At 38.9% G+C, this 22,298-nt stretch overlaps 1 pseudogene; it reads right to left on the reverse strand.

The window, feature by feature from the left end:
* Window positions 1-5,122: 5,122 nt before the first annotated feature.
* Window positions 5,123-5,222, reverse strand: LOC138835921 (U6 spliceosomal RNA; annotated as a pseudogene).
* Window positions 5,223-22,298: the final 17,076 nt, after the last annotated feature.

The following is a 22,298-nucleotide window of genomic DNA, read 5'->3' on the forward strand; positions in this document are numbered from 1 at the left end:
TGCTGGAAGGGATATGGACAGAAGGGAACCTTACTGAATTGTTGGTGTGAGTGTGAACTTGTTCAACCACTTTGGAAAGCAGTATGGAGGTTCTTCAAAAGACTGCATATGGAACTCCCCTATGACCCAGCAATCCCACTTTTGGGTTTTTACCCAAATGTTTACAAAGAAGACCATACTAAAGCTACCAGCACAACCATGTTTATTGCAGCATTATTTACCATAGCTAAGATATGGATCCAACCCAGATGCCCCTCAGTAGATGAATGGATCAATAAAATGTGGTATATATACACAATGGAATTCTATGCCTCCATCAGAAAAAATGACATTGCCCCATTTGTTAGGAAATGGAAAGACTTGGAAAATTTTATATTAAGTGAAGTAAGCCAAGCCCAAAGAAACATAGGTCCCATGGTTTCCCTTATTAACGATATCTAGTATATGTATGAGTCAAGCCGAAAAGGTCAGATAATGTGATGTTAGGAAAATGAACCCTTAGATATGTATTTTAATGTTTTTTTTCTTTCATGCATTTGTTTCCAACGCATTTATAAGATTATTTCTTTGCTGCTTTGTATGTCCCTCCCCCACAGTATAACCCCTGCTTTCACTATATTTGATGTTGGTACAAGTTGTTGAGGACAGGGGGGAAAACAAGTCATTTAAGGATACAGTTGGACCCGTTGCAACAATGAGAAGTACATGTTGTCATGTCGAAAATGAACTTTACAACTTTGGTGCGGGGGGGGGGGGGGGGGGAAGGGAGGAGGAGGGGCGGAGGATTGTGGGGGGGGGCGGGGGGTGGTTGGGAAGGGATGTGAAGGGCAAAGAAAGGAGGAATCTGCAATGCTTGATAAGAAATGTACTCATTATCTTGTCCATGTAATTGTAAGCCCTCTGTACAGTATGTTCACAAAAAAAATAAAAAAAATAAAGAAAAGAAAAGAAAAGAAAAGAACCTAAGGGATATGAGGACCAAATTATTATGATATTTCACTAGGTATCCTATGAGAAAGGAAAACAAAATGCACCAGTAGAAAGCTCAGAATATCTGAATATAATACAGGCCTATTTGTCCTCAATAACTGTCATAGATGTATATGTTAATTCTAAGTAGACTTAAGTTCTAATAGCATTCGAACTACTCGAAGACACTCATGTATTACTGATACAAATTATGTCCATACAGGTAGACCCATTGCAACAGTGAAATGTACAAGTCGTTATGTCGAAAACGAACTTTTCAACCCTTTTGCATGGGGTGGGAGGAGAGGGGAGAAGGGAAGGCGGGGAGGATTGGGTGGGGAGGATGGAAAGGGATAGGAAGGGGAAACAATGGAGGAGGCTAGAATGCTTGATAAGAAATGTACTCACTATCTTGCCCATGTAATTGTAACTCCTCTGTACAGTATTTTCACAATTAAAAAAACAATGTATGTCCAAAAGAATATTAGTGATTAGGAAAAATGATAATTTGCCTTTTTACAAAATAATACATAATCCACTCACCACGGTGGTTACATTTTCCCTGTCTCTCCACATGTGAACATTTAATTTATTTTTAGTTCATTCATTCATTCATTAGTTTGGTGCTAATACTAGAGCTTGAACTCAAGGCCTGGCTCTGTCTCAGAATTTGTTATTTATTTTGTTTTAGTTTTCTCAAGGCTAGCATTTTACTGCTTGTAAGACAGCTCCATTTCTAGCTTTTGCTGGTTACTTTCAAACCAGAATCTAATGGACTATTTTTTTTGTCTGGTTTCAAACCACAATCATCAGATTTTGTCTTTCTGATTAGCTAGGAATAAAGACATTGGCCACCAGTGTGGCTCCTACTTTTTCTTATACTTATCTATTGCACATACTTAGATAGCAATTTAATATTGAGAATATAGAAGCAAGATGTACAGTGATTATATTGTTCTGTCAGAAATTCAGGTTAGTAATGTAAATTTCTTCTTAAGACCATACACAAAAAATACTTAAGAAGAAATCTGATGATTTGTGTGTTTGTGTGTGTGTGTGTGTGTGTGTGTGTGTGTGTGTGTGTGTGCTGTTGCAATATGTTCCACATATAAGCACTGTGCAGGTGTGTCCAGCCATTCACATTTATTGGATAAATATCTACCTTGAGATACCAACTCATGGACAATGTCTAAGTGTCCACTCTAGGCTTACCGATGAAGAGGATTATACTTATCCTCATACCTAGTATTCATATGAGTGGCCTTTTTGCAAAGTAGTGTCTCCACTGTAGTAAGCTGCAAGGCAAGCACTCTACACTGAGCCACCTTCCCAGCCCAAGGATTAAGGTTCTTATCTGGCCGGGGGCTGGTGGCTCAAGCCTGTAATCCTAGCTACTCAGGAGGCTGAGATCTGAGGATCTCAGTTCGAAGTCAGCCCGGGCAGGAGGGACCGTGAGACTCCTATCTCCAATAAACCACCAGGAAACAGGAAGTGGCGCTGTAGCTCAAGTGGTAGAGCACTCGCCTTGAGCTGAAGAGCTGAGGGACAGCGCCCAAGCCCAGAGTTCAAGCCCCACGACCGACCAAAAGAAAAAAAAAATTTTTATCTGTAATTTGGTCAAAGTTATGTCTCTTTATGTTGGCAACTAACAATGTATTTACTAATTTCAAGTAAATACATATATTCTATTTCCATCTTTTTTTAAAAATAAAAAAAAACTTGTTTGCTCTGTAAATTGAGTAGAAGCATGGATTTTGTGGCTAGCTAGGTCATTGCACATCTGTATCTCTTTTCCTCTCTCTGTTTTATGGTTCTCATAGACAATATGTTTGCTCCATAATTATCCTGATTTATTTTGCTTTTATATTTTTGGTTGCATCATTTCACTTACTGTTCTGCCATTTCCCAAAACAGCACCACATGAACAGAAAAATCCAGAAATTATGCTGTGGCTCAAGTGGTAGAGTGCTTGCCTTGATTTGAAGAGCTCAAGGACAGTGCCCAGGTCTACAGGTCAGGCCCCACAACTAATTTAAAAAAAAAGAATCTCAATATTTGATAATTCTACTAACAGATCTGACTGAAATCAGTTTAATCACACTTTTCCTGTAAAATGAAGGAATAGATCCAGGCTAGGAAAGCAGCTAGAGAAGGCAGGCAGATTGTATCTGTAACAAAACTGTGTGGAAAATGGAATCGAGGATTACTTAATGGTGATTCACTTGCACTTGAAGCATGATTCTGAATTATTGCTTGCTGATTCTGAACTATTGCTTTGATCATTATATTCTCCAAGAAGAAAAAGAGAAATTTAATTGATAGCAAAGGACTAGTAATACATTTTGACTTCTCATTAAGCATCTTCAATCATCAAAATTACCTGAAGACAATAGATAGGCCTATTTTTAGATGAAAACAAGTGTCTTAAAAAAAAAAAAGAATTTAGGTAGTCATACAAAGGACTTCTATTTTACTACTGCATTATACATTTTTTCTAATGTTTGATATCAACATTAGAAAGCTACTAGAAAGCTCTTAAATCCCATATGTTGAATAGTGAGTTCTCTTACACTATAACATGGTATTTCCCAAATCATTTACATAGAAGGCATTGTTTCCTATTTTCTCATTCCTAGAATAAGCTGCACAGGAAGACACCACTGGTCCTGATTATCAGTCTGTACCTTTGAATACTGAGGAAAATCTTTCCTCTGCTCAATATAATTCACTACTCTCCAGTTAGAATAATTTAGCATAGTAAAAATGGAAAAAGAGAAAATAAATCATGGTGAAAAAGCACATGCCGAAAATTCACCAGTTTTTTTCTGACCAGTTCAACCAATGTGAACTATTGGGGAAATATATGGACACCTCATTCCCACTGGTACTCAAAATCTCTGGTTAGGCAATTCTGATGAAGACAAGGAACAAGATGAAAAAATGAGGAATTGTATCAATTGCAAGAAAACAATGGAGTAGGATCCAAGCAAATTTCTTCTTTGGGATGCCGAAATTTATTGGCTTACTGTGGTGTGAACACTACTTTCCAAAAAGGCCACCCAGATGAATACTAGGGATGAGGATGAGTATACCCCTCTTCATCGGGAAGCCTAGAGTGGACACTTAGACATTGTCCATGAGTTGGTAGCTCAAGGCAGATATTCATGCAATAACTCTGAATGGCTGGACACCCCTGCACAGTACTTATATGTGGAATAATACCAGAATGGCTTCTTTATTACTTCATCATGATGCAGATACCAATCCCCAAACTAAAGGCCTATTGACCTCCTTGCATCTTGCTGCTGGAAATAGAAATAGCAAAGATACTCTGTATCTCCTTCTGTTTAACCATTATATCAAACCAGGTCTGAAAAACAACTTTGAAGAACCTGCATTTGATATTGCCAAAAGGGTAAGTATGTATCACTACCTTTTGAAGTTGTCAAAGGCTGTACAAATTGTTCTCCTAAGTCGTAATGGTTTGGTTAAGTTTCTTAAATTTCAAAAATGCCAGTCCATCTTTTGTGTCCCTACAAATTTTTTGCACAATACAAAGCAACAGCAATATCTTACTATAAAATTTATGTATTCCATGGTATTCTTCCAAGTGAATTGCATGATTTTGATATCAAAATGTATTCAAGAGTTGTTTGTATATATCTGTAATGATCTCTGCAGAGTTTGCGATTCTTTAAATCAGAAATAATTTTAACTTATCTGTTGAAATGAATAGTATAGAAACTAAAGATGTTCCGGGTGCTTTTCTGAAAAAAGTATATCTATGTTTGTGTAATGTCCATAATCTATTTCATTCTCTCCTAGATATAATACTTTGAATTCTACATTGTTATATAATGTATAGATTCATTAATAAATGTGACCTTTCAGATTGCATTCCATATAGAAGAATTTTAAGACTCCTTTTTTTCATAGTTTCTTATATTATTTTATTTCTTTGGGATAAAATAGCAATATTATCTAATTTCAAGTTTTGTAAAGGTTATGCTATGTAAAGGCCTTTCTAAGGTGAAAATTTAATACACTGATGTCAAACTAACCTTTAATTCTATGAATTACATATATTGTTACACTTGTGTTTTTGTAATCAACTTTTTAATAACTGTTTTTCATTTCTTGCATCAGAAGAATGAAAAATATGGAATACTTCACAAATTTTCATATCATCCTTGTGCAAGTGCCATGTTAATCTCTGTATTGTTGTAGTTTGGGTAGACCTGCTGCTGAAGCATGCAGTATCCTCAAAATTTAAGTACGTAATGATACAATCTTTATACAGGCATATATCCATGGTTGCCTATTTGTAACAAGGAACCCTTATTGTTCCTAAAAATGCTATTGATGTTATTTCTCTAAATTTCTGTGTACAGTGGAAAAAACTTATATAGTTTGGTTGATTGCTCACATTTACAATTTTTTTGTCAATGACTATTTTGTCATTTTCATTTTAAATTTGATCATACTTTGAAGTCTTTACAGCTAAGTCCAAAGGTGGTGGCTTTTCAAGTACTTATTTATCAACTGAGTTAGCTTTGTGGAGCTAATGGATTCAAAGTAAGCCTTGCTTAAGAGCTACTTCTAACTTTCTGCAGCTTAAAATTTCCCAAATGAGGTCTTGCTGGGACAAATGTCTACCTGAACTGTGAAGACTCAGGGTCTATGTTGAGGTGGCAGAATGATGCAGGCTCCAGCCTCGGGATTATCTGAGGACTGTGTTTGGGATTAGGAAAGCTCTTGAAACGCCAGGATACAGAGGGAAAATGTTCCCTCTTCCTACCTCAAAACATGTCACAGACTCCTGGGAGCTGAGGAAGTGGCTCTTCTGCTTGCTTAAGCATAGATGAACAGCTGGTCATGCATTTTCCTGAGATTGGAGAAGTGGTTTGAGCTTGCTCTAAAATAGTTTAGATAATAATATACCTAGACGTTCTCTTATAGGTTAAGTAAAAATGTATCTGTGGAAATTTTTTGTGTAAATGTTTTCTGACCAAATCTTGGCAAAAAGTATGCTTGCTAGTTTTTAAATACCCACTAACAATAAAGCACAGCATGCAATGACAATTGCTGTTTGCACTCTGCATCCCCTGTGTCCTGGTGATTTTGTGACCCTTACCCAGGGACCCCAATGGAGTAGACGTTGACACTGAACCTTTACCTTTCTTCCATGTAGGAACAGACCAACCAGAATATCTTACCCTGACAGCATGGATTGTCTTACTGGAACAAAAATAATCTTAGTTACAAGGGATCATAGAGAGATGAACAGTTCAGACAGAATTGTTCAGAATGGAAGGTATTTTATCAAAACATAATTGTTTATTATACATATCATTTCAAAAGTAGCTAAAGCCAGGAAAGTGAAAGAATTGTTCATATGCATGATTACCTACTGTCCTGACCTGTCTATCATCCAACCAAGCAGGAACTTACACTACTGACATTCTATCACTAAATATTGCAATAGCTCCTGGAGAAGTCCATATGTTTCTCCTCGATATTAGGCCTTAAATTTGTAATGTTTTAATCACAGTGTTTCCTCTCGCTTTTAGGCTGCATATCTACAAATGGTAAAGCTTTAAGTCTAACTCTACCAAAAACTGAGGTAGAGAAAATGGAATAATACTTTAAAACAGAGTTGCCTTTGATTCCCTAAACACAACACAACAATGCAAAACAATTTTTATATTATATGTACTTATATATTTTATATTTATATGTGCTGATTTTAAATTTCATACAGTGAATCTTACTAGAATTGATAATTTGACAAATATATTGACATTTATTCCCATAAATAGATTGGAATATAAATAATTAGGATTAGAATATATATTAGAATATAAAAAGTATCAATGCAATATTTCAGTATTAGCTTGTGATATCTTCTAATTGTTCGTGGTCTTCTGAATACAAATGTAAATTAACAGTATTGTTTTCTGCTAATCTTTAAGGGATTTTATTCTGATTCTCTGTATATTGTTTTAACTTGCTGGTCCCAAAGTGTTTTTCTCCATATTTCTGAAGCATTCCTACTGATTATACCCAAATTTTGCTGATATGATGTCTAAAAGCTATTATTCTTCTGCAGGACCCACGTGTCCTAGGATGACAGGTCCCAGTTATCTGCATCATCAGATAACAAGGGCATGACTTCTCACATAGGCCCATGCAACATGCCAACAGAAAATAAAGACTCATCTCAATTTCTCATTTCCTATAATATTTCAGGGCCCCAATTGCTTACAAGTACTAGCAGTAATCAATTGTGAAATGCAAGGCAACTTAAAATGAAAGATGAGATCACAAAATCTGAGAGAAAGTACTGTAATTCAAACTTCCAATTTACAGATGACCAACCCATATGAGTGAACAAAATCACAAATGAACAAGGTTATTTTTAATACCTTTCTCCTAATGATGAATGAAAGATTTCAGTGCAGCCAAAAAAAATAGTTTCTTGAATGATAGATCATAATTGGTCTACCAAGACTAGGAAAACTTGATTTAGAGGTCAAATATAATTTAGAAAAACATTAATTGAGAAGACCCTTAGTGCTTCAAAACACTGGTACTTCAGTAAAACTTGGTTCTGTAGTATAAAAATGTCATTCTCAAACCAATGTAACCTACATTTAAACTCCTGAAAGTATATTCCTTTTCAAATAAACTTTTAAAAATCATATTCACCAAAATAACACTTGACAAGTAGATGATAGTGACATTACAAGGTTTTCAAGTGTAGGGAGCAAGTTACAATACAGTTGATTTACGTACCCAGCACTAATACCAAGCAAGTTCAACCATTCATTAAAGTGCAGAAATACTACCCCCCAACATATGTGTTGTTCAGTAGGTGCCTTCCAGAAATGTGTTAAATAGATCAGCCTCCCATAATTCAAACCCAAATATTAGCTAATAAAGTAAATTTCATCACATAAGAAGGTACATTTTAAAGTCACTAATAGTTGCCTTATCATGTGTTGCCTTATCATATATTTTCCCTATCTGTCTAACATAGTAAGAAATACGACTTTAAGTCTTGAATATGGGTACTGATGAGAGATTTGACAAACCTAAAATCTGTCTTCGATTTCTATCACATTCCTCTAAGTAGTAAATTTTAGTTTTCTTCTTTTTTCCAAAACTTATAGGTAGTAGAAAAAATTATCCTATGTAAAATAAATAATCACATACCATTGTACAAAGCCATTTATAAAAACTGGTAGGAATAAATTCTAGGCCATTTTTAAACGTTCCTTTTGACTAAAGATTAATCTTCCAAATGAACAAGAATAAAATCATGTCTAAGTGCTTCACATCTCCAGTCTTGCAAATTGTTATTGCAGATGAATGAATTATGGAAATATAAGCTGACATCAGTTGCCTATATATTCTCCATGCTGGCCGAGACTCAGAATTTGCACAGCACAGGAAAACAGGTGCAATGACTGGCTTCTCACATCAGGGTGAATTTTTGGCATTGCTGGGCTTCGAACTCAGGGCCTAGGAGGCCCAACTGCACAATAGGTCCACGTGATCACACCAGACTTTGAGGCACTAAGGAGATGGGTTCTTCCCAGGAACTGAGATCGAGCCACAGGGAGGCCAAAATAGTGCTCAATGCATGATTGAAACATGGGTGTATATTCACATCCGTGTGCGGTCTGCGTCGTGCATTGAGTGTACTTATTGTGTTTATTTTGTATGCTATTCATGGATTATTGTGTATTTTCTCATGTATATGATGACAGGTATAACTGGGCTGACATGGATAACAACTTATTCCCATGACCACAGGGTGGCCCATGCATTCTCCATCCTAGCTGAGACCCAAGACTTGCACAGGAAAGAAAACATATGCAACCATTGGCGTCTTACATCAAGATGAATCTTTTGGAAGGGCTGGGATCTGAACTCGGGGTCTAGCAGGCCCAATTGGTGAATGGGTCCATATGAGCACAACAGCCTGTGAGCGACAAAGGAGCTAGGCGTTCCCAGTACCTGAATCTGAGCCCCCCTGGGGGGAGAGTGGGGAGCACAATAGTCATCCATTCATAAGTAGAAGGTAGAATGCAAATAAGTACATATTTGTATAGAGTAGGATTGATGGTGACTTGTGATGGAATCCAATCTGTGTGTACCTATATTTGGGTATTTTCTGATGCATTAATTTCATGTCTTTGATGATTATTGTCATGCTTCATTAACTCTTCTTTACAAATAATCTATACCCCATGAGTCTTGCGTATCATTTCCTACTCGCATTATGCACAAACTACTCATTCAAGTATGAGATCGATCGCATGCCATGACTCTTCCTAGGTCCAGAAACAAGTATCTCAGGATCTCCCGCCATTCCCTCCTCCTAGGGGGACTGAATTCAAGCCTCAGTCCTGGAAAAGTTACTCCTTATATACATCTTAACGATAGGATTTATACTTCCGTTCAGATGTTCAGTCCATATTGTGTTTGGTGTGTTTATTCATTTTATTTCTTGTTTTATTAATTTATTTACCACTTATTTTATTGACTCTGATGACACTTATACCATTTATTACATTGTTTACATCCTATCATATGGAATCTAGATTTTAGATGTATGTGTTCTCCATCATGCCTGGCAGTGCTAGGATCTGATCTCAGGGCCTAGCAGGCCCAATTCATGAATGGGTGAGTTTTAGCATGGGAGCCTATAGCCCATGAAGCTGTCAAGTGGTTCCCACGCACTGAGAGTGACCCCCAGTTTTGGCCAAAACAGCGCTACATGGATAGGCAGACGGTGATATACAAAGAAATATATATTGTTAAAGAGTGCCAGAGCCGTCTATATATGATTGAATGACACATACTACGTTCCTACCAACTCTTAGGTATTTATTATACCACCATTGAAGGAATATTATTCTTTTAATGCTTAATAAACTATACATTAAGATCAATCAGCATTCTAGGACTATTGCATCCAATTTTTGACTAGACGGATGCATGAACTACTCTTTCAATGGATATTCCCATGCATAGGAATGAGTCTCTTGTGATCTCCTGCCATTGGTGTCAGGACTGGGATTTGAACCCAGGGCCTATGTTCAAAGGTTGTCCTATGGCTTCACTGATAGCCCACAAGCCATCAGCAATGGCAGGTCATATCTACTTTGCAGCCATGTCATTCAAACCCAGGATGGTCACTGTGCAAAGAAAAAAATAATAAAACCCCAGCCCCCTGAAGGTTGCCACTTTTTCTGCTTTCCAGTTTTTTTTCTAGAAAGTCCACTGGGCCTAGGATCTTAGGATCAGCTATGGTTCTGGAGGCTGCACCCAAGCCAAGAGAGATCTAAGCTGAAGCAGAGTTTCCATGACCTGAGTTCAATCCCCATGGTTGGCCAAAAGAAAAAAAAGAAAAATAATACAGAAAATATAATTGTTTAACTAAATTAAAAAAATAAAGCTACCTAGTTTGGAATTTCTGCTAGTTTTCTTTCCTAGCCTGGGATTTGAACTCAGGGTCTTGGTAAATCTGTAGCAATGTGAGGGAAGATTTGCTACTACTTGAGTTCAAACCTTGTGCCAACCAAAAATGAAACTTAAGTCACTGACCTAAGCAGGGGGAGGTAGTTGTGGAGATGGGAGGGAAGGTATGGTAGGGGGAAAACAAAGGAGGAGGTAACAATGCTCAATATGAAATTTACTCATTACCTTGCTCCTGTAAAATATTTTTACAATAAAAAACGAACAAAGACAAACAATGTAGTTCTCAGAGAAGCATTTTGGAGGTAAGAGAAGGATCTCTGAGTGAATAGCTGTACAAAATTCTACTCTTTTTAAAATGTTCAGTATGGAACTGAATAAACATAACTGCTTCCATTAAAAAATTATGTCAGTGTCTTGGAACTGGGTCCAGTATTTCTGCCATTGCTAGGATTTGAGCTCACCGTCCATGTAACTATTTTGCATCATGGGTGAAGGCGAAGCTCACTGTCCATGAGGAAAGAAATTCAGGCTAGCATTCCCAGGGCCTAAATGAAGGCCCTGAAATGGAAAAAATATCTCTATACATGTGTAATATATGATATATATATACTTACATATGTATGTTAATTTCATATTATGATTCAGGTGGATCAGTGGAAGAACACCTGCCTTGCATGCCTGAATTCCTCGGGTCAATTCCTCAGCACCACATAAGCAAAAAGAAAAAATCCGGAAGTGGCGCTGTGGCTCAAGTGGTAGAGTGCTAGCCTTTAGCTGAAGAGCTCAGGAATAGCACCCAGGCCCAGAGTTCAAGCCACACAACCGGACCCCCACAGAAAAAGAATGATTTTGTATTTTATTTTCTTTTGATTCATTTATTTATTGATTACTGTATTTAGTATTTTTATACGCATAATATTTATTACATTTTGCACATCTATTATAAAATTATACCCAATAATTTAGGACATTGACTCATTTTCATTAATATTTTATTTAGTGTTGAAACATAATACATAAGTAAATGGAAGCATTTGTCACAGTCTTCACATGATTAGAGTCTCTCAAAAGTATGAGCTTTGTCTTATTTATCTTTGGAAACTTCCTATCGGGTTTTCTTTACATGATTTATACTCAGAAGCCTTTTCTTGAGGATAGGCAAGTGAGGTATAAAATTGTGAGGGTGGGGCTAGAAATGTGGCTTAGTGGTAAAGTGCTTGCTCAGCATGCATGAATGCCAGGGTTTGAATCCTCAGTGCCACATACTCAGAAAAAGCCACCAGCTATGGAGTAGCTCAAGTGGCTAGCCTTGAGAAAAAGAAGCTCAGTGAGAGGACCCAGCCCCTAAAATCAAGCCCAGGACTGTCTAAAACCATAGGCCAGATGCCAGTGGCTCATAAGTGGAATCATAGCTTCTCGAGAGGCTGAGAGCTGAAGACCACAGTCCAAAGGAAAGCCTGTTAGATTCTTATCTCCAGTGAACCACCAAAAGAACCCATCTGGCATTTTGGATTAAGTGCTAGAGTGTTCACCACGAGCTGAAGGGCTCAGGGTCAGTGCCCAGGCTAGAGTTCGAGACACTCAACTGGAAAAAGAGTGAGGGTTAATAAAATACTTTTCCTATTTGCTAATTATGAGAACATTCTTTGGAAGATGAACACTGATGTACACCAGAATTGGTCTCAGAGCTCAAGGTTCAAGTGTAGCACATACATATGCCCATCCTCTCAGACTGTAGCATTGTAGCATTGTGTCCTACAGGGTTCTTAAAGGTCCAAGGTTAAAAGGCTTAATATGCTCCACAAGCCCTTTGTCATAAGCAGTTGACTTGTATTGTCAATGTCATTACAATTCTGAACCTAGCAGAACACAAGTCACCCTAGCTCAGGTGGCTGAGGTCTCAGGATCACAGGGTGAAGCCAGCCAGGGCAGGAAATCTATGACAAAATGACTTCCACTTCTGAAAGGTCAGATATTCAAGAGCTTCGTGAGTCTCCCTTGGTGATGAGAATTTACTTGCACATTAAATGTTCTTATAGTACTTGAGCTATAGAAGAAGGAAAGAACCATTATTGACCTATCCTGGATTCAGATGAAGTTCTCAGGATCCAAGCCCTAGCTCTGCTAGGAGGAAGAACTCCAGTGTAACTCTGTAATTGAAGGACAGAAAACAGTTTCAAAATCCAGGCTAGGTGCAGAGACCAGGCCTACAGGATTAGGAGGCAGAACGTACACACTCAACAGGGAAGTGAGCTGCAAAACCACTTCATTTTTTCCAGGCACAACCAACAATGGGGAAAATCTGTAACATTTGTTAAAGTTACACCAGGGTCAGGCTTTACTAGGCCTCTTCAAACAATGACTAATTAACCTTCCTCCCTCACGTGAAGGGAGCCTCAGGCTACCTTTAGGTTACCAATAGAGAGCCAGTTTATTGGGGGAGAGGGGAGGAACAGAGTAGAAAAACCCTGCTCTCTGGTCTTAGGGAGTGGGTTTTTGACTCTCCATCTATCAGATTTGAAGACCCTTCTACCTCTGTCAGTCCATTCTCCTTCATTCTCCACATAATTAATGCAAATCCCCAGACTAACTAGAGGAAGGACTGTTTCTATTTTGTCTCCAAGCACATGATTTAGATCCTAGCTCTGCCCTCTTGACTCTGGGGCCCTTGGTTGCCTGAGAAGTGGGAAAGAGACAGTCTTCCTGCTCTGTGGTTATGTGAAGGCACAATGCAAAAGGCCTCCTGACTGGGAAGTGTTCCCTTCTTTCCTCCTGACGTCCAAAGTTTAAACTATCATCTTTCTTTCTTTCTATCTTTCTTTCTTTCTTTCTTTTTTTTTTTTTTTTTTGGTCCGGTCGTGGGGCCTGAACTCTGGGCCTGGGCGCTGTCCCTCAGCTCTTCAGCTCAAGGCAAGCGCTCTACCACTGAGCCACCTTCCCAGCCCATCTATCTATCTATCTATCTTTCTTTCTTTCTTTCTTTCTTTCTATCTTTCTTTCTTTCTTTCTTTCTTTCTTTCTTTCTTTCTTTCTTTCTTTCTTTCTTTCTTTCTTTCTTTCTTTCTTTCTTTCTTTCTTTCTTTCTTTCTTTCTTTCTTTCTTTCTTTCTTTCTACCTACCTACCTACCTAGGTATCTCTTTGCCAGGTCTTGGGTTGAACTTAAGACCTGGGCACTGTCTGTAGCACTCTACTACTTGACCCACAACACCAATTCTGGGCTTTTCTGTGTATGTGCTACCGAAGAATCGTACCCAGGGCTTCTTGCATGCTAGGCAAATACTCTCTCACTAATCCACACTCCCAGCCCCATCATATTTTTCTTAATGGTAGTTTTTACATAAGTATGCTACCATTTTACTTCCTCAAGTTTAATTTTCTGACGACTGGTTACTTCTAAGAAACCCTATCTTCTGTACCCCTGCCTGATTTGTGACTGTTTCTGCATTCTCCTCATAATAAAATGTAAACAAAGACTGCTGAGATCTTCAATGTGCACCATATAAGGACACAGGCCTGGAACCCTGGAAGAGAAAGCAATGGGTCTGACATGAAGAGGATGATGCAGTAGGCGCAAGGATCATATCTGAAAAATAAATAAATAAATAAGAGAAGCATCATTGCATACAGTGTGTTTGAACTCAGGGAGGTAATATACACACATAAGTAAGTAGGGCACTGATTCATAAACGTGGCCTTCTCTTTTTGAAAACGTTTTTGAGGCTATCCCATGGCTTAAACTCAGGGCCTGATGCATTCCTCAGCTGTTTTTTCCCAAGGCTGAGGCTTTACCACTGCCACAGCTCCACTTCCAGCCATCTGGTCGTTAATCAGACATAAGTGCCTCCCAGGCTTTCCAGGCTGGTCTAGCCTGTTTCTTCTGCTCGACTTTCTCTCTCAAAGCTCCATCTCTATCTTCTGGTCCACTGCTCCACTTCTGGTTTTCTGGTGGTTTATTGGACATAAGAGTCTCACAGACTTCCTGCTCAGGCTGACTTTGAAGGGTGATCGCTCAAAAAGGTTTCAAGCGGCTTTCCTCAGGGATTGACCAAGGAGCACCTCCACACAAACCTGTAGTCTAAATCTCGAGAGACACTAGAAAAGTAATGCATGAAGATGCTTCTAGTATATTCCAGATACTTAAGGTTGGAGACACACAACACTCCTAATTATTAGATCATTTTATAGGCAAAAGAAGCAATGCAGACAATATAAGGATCGCTCTAGCTTTTGGTCCTCCCATCTTGAGACAGTAAATTGCTGTAGCTCAATGCTAACTGACAGAGCTGGCATGTCCTGTGGACATTTGCACAGAAATTCTGTGACACTCATTTCTCACTTTTGGTTTCAAACATATGAACAGATGGTAAGATGAGGAAGGAAAATCCTTCTTAGAGAAAGCAGCTATAAATGACATTGGGTAGTTAACTTATAAATTCATAACACTGGTATGACTCTGTGAAGAAGTCAGGTTTCCAGATTAAAAAGTGAAGAAGAAAAGAAAGAAGGTGCCAGTGGCTTCTCATTGTAATCTGAGCTCCTCAGAAGTCTGAGATGTAGAGAATCTGAGTTTGAATCCAGCCAGCGTAGGAAAGTCTATGACAATGTTATTTCTAAGAGATCACAGAAAAACCCAGAAGTGGGGTTTTGACTCAAGGTTAATGCACTACCCTTTAGCAAAAGGATCTCAGGAACAATGCCTAGGCTCATAGTTCAACACCAGAACCTGCCCCCTCAAAAATAACCTGTACCTCCATATCTTTGTATATGTATGTTTGTATTCCTATAGGTGAAGCTCCAGAGTAGTTACGATGAATGGCACCAAGCTAGAAAATTTGTATCCAATAAAATGATTTCATAACAGAGACTGATTTCATGAGAGTGCATGTTCTGCGGCTCCCCTCACTGTTCCCAGTATAGCCTGAGGGTTTCTCTGCATCCCAGGCCTGCTGGAAGAAGTCTCCCTCATTGTCTGGACAGGCAGACAGCTATGTAACAAACAACTCCATCTGTGTCAGATTGTGAGAATGAGTGTGAGTGGGATCTAAAGGTCAGGATAAAGGTCTAGTTTTAGCCCAATCTATTTCTTTCCCCAGTGCTCTGGTTTGACAGGAAGCCATTTGTGCCACCTCCCATGGCAGGCCAAGTCCTGTGCACTTATCCTGCCATTGTGAGACTATATTCCTGTGTTCAAATACAGTGCTCAATATAATTCAGCAGTCCTTCTAGCAGACAACTAGGGCACTGAAACTCATGAAATGTTTCATTGAGGATGATGATTGGCCTATGATGTCTCTCCTAGGTTTCTGGAAGCTTGGGAAATCCAAGCACATATCTCATATCAAAAAGCTTCCTGTCATCTAGGGCTGTTGAAGCTCTTCAGGTTTTGAAACATTTGACCTCTCCAAGTTGGGCCCTGGCTGGCTAGCTTTGGGGATTGAAAGCAGGGCTGGGGTGCTGACCATGAGCTCAGTGTAGAAGCCCAGTGCTTTACCATTTTGTCTAACAGCATCACTTCTAGTCTGTGAGTGTGTGTGTGTGTGTGTGTGTGTGTGTGTGTGTGTGTGTGTGTGTGAGCCCACGTGTGCACAGGAGGTTGAACTCAGGTCCTGAGCACTGTACCTATTTTCTCTTGTACAAGAATACCCCTCTCCCACTTGAGCAACAGAGACACTTCAGGCTTCTTTTTAGTGATATGGTCCTGAGAAATCAAACCCAGGGTTTCATATATGCAAAGCAATCTACACTCTACATATTCCCAGCCCTCTACTTCAGGTTTGTTAGTTTGTTTCTGTCTTTTCTTTATTGTTGTAGGAGTTGAAATCTGGGCCTGGGTACTGTCCTTGAACTCTTCTCCTCAAGTCTTGTGCTCTACCACTTGAGCCAAACACCACTTCAGCTTTTTGGGGGGTCCATCGGAGCTAAGTGTCTCAAGGACTTTCCTGCCCAGGCTAGCTTTGAACCATGATCCTCAGATCTTATCCTCCTGGGTAGCTAGGATGACAGACATGAGCAACAAGCACCCAGATTCCACTTCGGGTTTCTTAGTGGTGAATTGGAAATAATAAGCTCATGGAGATAATTGGAGATAATAGGCTTTTGTGTCTGGCATAGTTTGGAACCCAGATCCTCATATCTCAGCTTTCTGAGAAGGCAGGATGACAAACCTTAGCTATAGACCCCTAGGCTGTGGCCTCTGCTATAAGGGGATCCATGTCTCCACATGGTAGAGCGCTAGTCATAAGCCCAAGAGGTAAGGGCCAGCACCTAGACCATGAGTTCAAGGTTCATGACTGAGAAAAAACAAAACAAAACAATTGTCTGCAGGAGACAACTTACTAGTCTTCAGTAATACATCTTTGTCCCTGCCATGGGGACATAAATGAGCCTCAAAATTCTTGTCTGCGTAATCATCTCAGTTGTGGAGATCTTATAAGGACCCGAAGAAAGAATGCACCCCGTGAAGGACACAGCACATTGTACTCTTTGCATGACTCAGCACACAGCATCCTTTGAAAGACTCAGCACACAGCACCCAATGCAGGATGCAGCAAACTGCACCCTGTGAAGGACTCAGCACCTAGCTCTATTCCACAAGCTTTCATTAGAATTAGGGTGCTTTTATCAGTATCACCATTCTTTGAGGAACAGTTCACAAACCACTCAAGTTCACATCTAATGGTTTAGTGTGGTGTTTTTTTTTTTGGGGGGGGGGGGTTAGCCATGGTGCTTGAACTCAAAACATGAGTATACTATTCTAATAACATTTGATCAAGACTAGAGCTCTACCACTTCAAGCCATATTTCAAAGTTTCTAGCAAACTTCCTGCCAAGTTTTAAAGGCCCTGAGCACCCAGGTTATGGGGATAAGCCAGGGTAACCAGGATGATGGGGATAGCCCATGGATCTGGGTTGCAGCAGTTTACATCTGGCTAAGTCAGGTTAGGTGGAAGCTGTCAGCCCCAGACTCCTAGATTGCCCTGTGATGAGGTATTTGAAGTCCTGTCCTTCTTACCCTTCTATAGTTCCAGTTAAAACATTCTACTTTTTTTTTGGCGGCAGACCTGGGGCTTGAGTATGCACTTTGACCCTGTTCCTAAGCGTTTATGCTCAAGGCTAGCACACAATTGAATGAAAGACAGCAGAACTTCTGGGTTTTTTGTTTATGTGCACTGAGGAATCAAACCCAGTGCTTCATGCTTCCTTGGTGAACATTCAACCACTGAGCCCCAGGAGTGAATGAGATATAAATAGATAGAGATTGTTGTATACAAATATTATATACACAAAAAGAGAGATGTCTGGATATTATTAAATCATAGATAGTATTACTACCAATTATTAGGTATTAAATTATGTTTCCATTTAATGATGTGTCCCAGTTAACAATTAATAAAGCATTAATTAAAATTACTCAATATCCTGTTATTGTTTACCACATATGTACGTTCATTCCTACTATAATTATGTATTTTATAGAATGAGACATATTCCTATATATTATTAAATTATGCATCGTGTGTTACTACCAATTATTAGGTATTCGTGTTTCCATGAAATGTTTATTCTGTTAATGCTTAATAAAATATTAAACTTAATCCACGTCCTATAATTTTTGTGTTTAATTTTATCTTAGAATGATTCCCTACTAATTCAATCTTTTTTCATTTATTGTAATGACAATTCTTCCACCTATGACATTTTTTACATTTATTACATCCTATTACATAGCATATAGATTTGCATCTGAATTATACATCCTACCTGTCACTGAGCACTTTCAAAGAAAAAGAAAACATGTTTCACGCTCGGCTTCTCACATCTGAACTCACAGTCTACAAAGCCCAGTTCATTAATGGGTAAGTGTCAGCATGCCAGCCTGGAGCATATTAAGCTGACTAGCATTTCTAGCACCTGAGATTGAGCCCTAAGAGTTGACAAAATAAGAACACATTGATATGCAGATTGTAGTACACAAATAAATATAGATCATTATAGAGTGCCGGAGATGTCTACACATTATTCAGCTATATAGGCTATATTCCTGACAATTCTTGGGTGTTTATTATGCCTCCATGTAATTAATATTATTTTTTTCAGCCTTAATGAATTATTAATTAAATCAACCACTGTCCTGAAACTATAGCATACATGTAATTAATAGTATTTTTGAATATGTCAAAAAGCATTCATTAAAATCAATTGGCCTCCTAAAATCACTCTAATTGTATAATAGTATTCAGAAATAACTAATTCAACCTTGCTATTCATAATCTTCCATCGGTATTCCTATGATTATGAACGAGACTCTTAGATCTCTTAGGGGTCAGGACTGGGATTCAAACACAGGGCCTATGTTGCTGTGTTGGCCTATGGCTTCCTTGGTAGCCTGCCAGCTTTCAGCAATGCCAGGTTACCAACATTTTTCAACTGTGTCATTCAGACCCAGTATGGTCACCTAGCAAAAAAAAAAATGTAAAATTGGCAGCCATCTGCAAATTGCCAGTGTTTTTTCTGTTTTGCATTAAATTTTTTTTCCTGTCAGCCATTGGGACCCAGGAACCCAGGTTCGGCTATGGGTCCAGTGGCTGCACCCCAACCTAGAGTGATCAAACCTGAGGCAGAACTGCCACTACCTGAGTTCAAACTCAGTGCTTGACAAAATAAAAATACATACAGGAGTTCCAGGAAGATGGCAGAGGAGAAGCTGGAGGCTAAACAAGCTCTCACATAGAAAGCAGTTTTAGTGCTCCAGTGAACCGTCCTAAGCCAGAGAATCACACCAAGTGTGCCATCACAGTCCACAGAGTTAGGCCAGAGAGAGAAAATCCAGCAAGGAAACAGATCTGTGCACTTGTCAGCAGCCACCGCTGTGGCGGCCATAGCCACCATACCTGCAACACAGAGAGTCCAGGGCAACGACTCCAGATGCAGCAGGCGAGTTGATTCTACTCAACACCAGGAAGAACTGACAAGGAACAGACATCTTCATTCTGCAGATTGCAGAGACGTCCCAAGAACCAAGAATCTGGCATGAGTAGAAGCCTGACATCCTCACTCCTTCTCAGGGAGCAGAGGAGTTAAGAACATCCCTCCCCTCCCCAATACCAGAGATCTCCATCTTTGATACTGACAAAGGCCTGGCTGAGCAGCTAGCTCCAACTCAGGCCTTGAAAGAATACAATAGTCATTTACCAGGTCACAGGAACCTATTATGACATTCCAGGCTCAGCTACACCCAGCTGAAAGTGACCCAGCACAGCTGAGAAAGCTCCACCAGCCCCAGGAGTGGCTTTCTTCTCTGGGTAAACAGAGCCAGAGGCTGCACCTCCCTATAGTAGCCTTGACAATCAATTGACATTCAGTAAACATAAACCCTGAGAATGGCTCCAGGCTGGGCTCTGTCAGTGTCTCAGAAGCTAGCCCCCCAGGGAAAAGCTACTGTTTGCTAAAAGGCCTCCACCCTACCAGAAACTAGCCTCATCACAGCATCTCCAAACTAGAAGAAACAGCCATCTCCCTCTTTTGTGAAACTCAAAGCAGATCTCCTTCTCATTGAACTAGCCTGGGAGGAGGATGACAAAATTCTGGGTAAAGCAGAGCATTTTTCTGCCTGCTCAAACAAACTGACTTAAGAGACCAACCAAGCCACAGGAAAATCAAACACCACAAGCAGACCCGAGACTCCAACTAGAGACAGTTACAGACACAAGGGAGATACAGGATCTACCCATCCCCACCAAAAAATACCAAAGAATTCTTTTTTTTTTGTACATTTTATAATTTTTTAAAACTTTTTAATTTTTATCTTTAAAAAATATTTTTTATTAACTCTTTTTTTCTTGCTCTTATACTTTTTATTTTAAGGGTATATGTGTGTGTGTGTGTATGATTTTTTCTTTTTTTTCTTTTTATTCATGTTTTTGTTTAGCTCTACAGACTTTTGATCCCTTTCTTTCTTTCTTTCTTTCTTTCTTCCTTTCTTTCTTCCTTTCTTTCTTTGTTTCTCATTCTTTTCACTTTTCCTCTCTTTCGTTCATCTTTGTGTGACTTAATTGCTGTTCTGCTCATCCTCAGATATACCCGTAGTCGATTATTAAACATTATCCCCCATTTTGTACACACTTAATCCAGAAATTTATTACTCAGTTCAAAAACTCTTAGACTTAAATTCCTTAATAGCAGTATCACTTCTATGTACCTATATGATATTTTAAGCATTTTTATTTTTAAGTTTTTCACATCTCATTCTATCCCTTCACTTCTCTTATCCTATCCTCGTTCTTCTCTGAATATTACTTTGTTAATTTGCATAATTTATGTTTCACTTTTAATTTTTAATTTTTGTTTCTATTTTTTCTTGCCCTTTTTTTCTTTCTTTTTTCTCTCTCTCTACTATCATTCTATCCAACCTATTTCCCACTTAGATATTAGTATTTAGTCAAGTTAACTCTCCCTCTACATTTCCACATCCCTCTATTCCTATTTTTATCCACATTTCTCCCTTAACCTAATAATGTCTGCTTTGCCAAATTCTTCTTTGCAGTTCGCAGCACACTAATACATACTTGTTTGATGTTGAATATATATATCTGTTGAACTAGATTGTATCTGCAGACTTTTTACTTTGCAACTACAGATTTTGGTTGATGCTTGCCTAAAGATAGTGTTCTAGCACAAAACTGGTGTTTCATTCATCCCAAATGGGCAGAACAAACCTGAAAAACACAAGAAAAATGGTAAATCCGGGTATCTCAACTCCCACTCATGGTAATCAGGGGACAGAACAGAAAATGAATAATCCAGAGGAGAGTTCCCAAAAAACTCTGCAAACACTACTGGTAAACATGATAAATGAAAAGATTGAAAACCTGCAAAGACTTCGTGTGAGCATGATAGGAAGAGAGAGAAGACAAACGAAAGGTCAATACAGGAATATCATGAGCCTGAGGAAGCTACTCAAAGATTGATACAGGAATTGTATGAGCAGCTTGAGAACACTCAAAGAGAAATAAAAGAATGGTGTGAGCAGGCTGAGATCAGTCAAAGAGATAGACAGGAATTGCGGGAGTTGGAGTAGAAGAGACAAAGAGAAAGTCAGGAATGGTGTTAGGAGGCTGAGAACACTCAAAGAGAACTACAGGAATTGAGTGAACATAAGGAAGCTAATCAAATAGTGATACAGGAATTGAGAGAGCAGCATGAGAATACACAAAGATCACTAAAGGCATCCATGGAATCTATAAACAGAGAGCTGAAAGAAGTCAGGAAGTCCACAAAGGGAACGCTGACTGAAACCCAACAGAAGTAATGGGAGTCCAAGGAAACCATAACCAATCAACTAAGTGACTTGAGAATAAACACTGAACATTAAATTAAGGAAGTAAAGAAGTTCATACAAGATCTAAAACAAAGCTCCAACAAAGAATTGGAAGCCATCAAAGCCAACCAACCAGAAGGAAAAGAAATAAATAACAAAGTAGAAAGACTTGATAGTAGGTCCAATCTCAGGGATTGAAGACAGCCTAGATATTATAGAGAAAGAACATACAACCATTCAAGAAAAATCCAGGAAATACGATAGATCTATTCAACACATGGAAGAAACCATCAGAAAGCCTAATCTGAGGATAATGGGTGTAGAGGAGCACCTAGAAACAGAAGTTAATGGTCTAGGAAATTTGTTTAACAGGATCCTAGCAGAGAACTTCCCAAACATGCAAAAAGATAGGCCTATTAAGATACAAGAAGCTTTTAGAAATACAAATAGACATGGCCAAAACAGGACATCCCACTCTCACAGTATAATCCTCGCAGGATCAATTCAGACCAAGGAAAAGAT

The sequence above is a fragment of the Dipodomys merriami genome, unplaced genomic scaffold (genome assembly GCF_024711535.1).
Source record: "Dipodomys merriami isolate MVZ:Mamm:240054 unplaced genomic scaffold, mDipMer1.0.p SCAF_2415, whole genome shotgun sequence".
Classification (NCBI taxonomy): domain Eukaryota; kingdom Metazoa; phylum Chordata; class Mammalia; order Rodentia; family Heteromyidae; genus Dipodomys; species Dipodomys merriami.